The following is a 1,978-nucleotide window of genomic DNA, read 5'->3' on the forward strand; positions in this document are numbered from 1 at the left end:
TATTTCATAAACTATACATGAAAAATCAATTATATTTAATATGCAAGACATGAATCCAAGCACTGTAGTTCTAAAAAGGAACTCAAAAGGCAAAGAGCACCACATTTGGGGGTAATTTTCAGTTTTTTTTCTCCTTTTTCAATACATGGTTAGCTTGCGTGAAACATATTTTAGATGTAATAGATATTAGATAGCATTATTCTGTGAATGAGAAACAGAGCAACTACATTTTAGTTTGAGGCTTGTAGAAATATAGATTCTGAGAGTTGAATTCTCTAGCTTTCCTTTCAAATGTCACTTATGCCTCCTCTTAAACATTTCCAGAAGTGGAAAACTGTTTCCCCCTGTGGGCAGTTCCCTTTTAAGGAAATTGTAGTGGAGGGCTTTCTTACATAGAACTAAGGTACCTTATAACATTTACCTTATTTTTTTCCCCAAGTTTTGACCTTTCTACATGATGGTTTTTACATAATTGAAGATAACCATTATGCATTCTTAAGTCATCTTTTGCACAAAATAAGCAAACATATGAACCCACCGAATTTTCTTCAGCTTTTTTCACATGATGGTTGTGATGTATTTGACCTCTTCTGGTCACCGCTTAAATTAAAATGTTTTATCAATTTTGCTGTTTGGCATTTAGGATACAACCACAGAGAGTCAGCAGTCTTCCTGACAGAAGAATTCTAAACCTAATTAAAACGGAAAAAAATTCTAATTTCATGTAGCTCAGTGTCCATCCCACTAAGGTCAGAGAATGGAAATAATTCCAAAGGATTCAGGCCGAGAGGAAACAAAATACAAGATGACGCTTGCTGTGCCTTCAGAATTTGAAGGAGAGGCAGCCCGCTGCAGAGGTGGCACAGGTAGTTCCCCTGCATGGATGGGTTTTAGGCAAGTAGAAGGGACTGTTCCTCCTCCAAGTTTAACTTCTAAAGTTGCAATAAAAACAGGGTCTGGCAAATGACAAGGAAACTTGGGACAGGTGTGGACTCAGAATTGAAGGACAGAGGAGCACAGGAACCAGAGGAGCCCTGTCTAGGGTCAGCAGGAAAACATCCACTTTGGACGCTTTTCTCAGTGGTGGGATGGTGATTGTTAGAATTTGAGGCATTCTGCTTAGCTACTCAAAGAATGAAGCTCTTAATTTTATATGGATATTATTTTATTTGCAGAGAAAATACATAGATAAAATGTGTCACTACCACATTTTTTTTTTATAACTTTTAAGAGTCAAGAGGTTCTCTCCTAGGACAAGATGGGAAGAAAAACTACAGATGCCTTGATGGCTTTAGCTAAGCTGTGGGGCTCCTCTGAAGACCTGCACAAAGGAGGCCTGGGTGCTTCAGGACGTCCCTCCCCGCCTCCTGTTCTAAACCTTTTTACTGGGAAGGTTCTCCTGAAGCAAATATCTACTTTGATGTCGTAGTAATTTAAGCCGTACACTTTTTTTTTTTTTTAGGAGGAGGGATTTGCACTTGGGGACACTCGACCGCTGAACCCCATAATCAGTCCTATTTTGTATTTTATTTAGAGACAGGGTCTCACTGAGTTGCTCAGCACCTTGCTTTTCCTGAGGCTGATTTTGAACTCACGATCCTCCTGCCTCAGCCTCCTGAGCTGCTGGGTAAATGGTAACACTGCTGAAATGACTGCTGGAAGAACTTACCAGTGCTGCTGTCTTTTTTTTTTTTTTTTTTTATTGGTTATTCAAAACATTACAAAGATTGCAGAATCACATCGGTTACACATCCACATTTTTACATAATACCATAATAGTAACTGTTGTATTCTGCTACCTTTCCTATCCTCTACTATCCCCCCTCCCTTCCCCTCCCATCTTCTCTCTCTACCCCATCTACTGTAATTCATTTCTCTCCTTATTTTTTTCCCATTCCCCTCACAAACTCTTATATGTAATTTTGTATAACAATGAGGGTCTCCTTCCAGTTCCATGCAATTTCCCTTTTCTCTCCCT

The sequence above is a fragment of the Callospermophilus lateralis genome, chromosome 8, assembly GCF_048772815.1.
Source record: "Callospermophilus lateralis isolate mCalLat2 chromosome 8, mCalLat2.hap1, whole genome shotgun sequence".
In the NCBI taxonomy this organism is placed as follows: Eukaryota; Metazoa; Chordata; class Mammalia; order Rodentia; family Sciuridae; genus Callospermophilus; species Callospermophilus lateralis.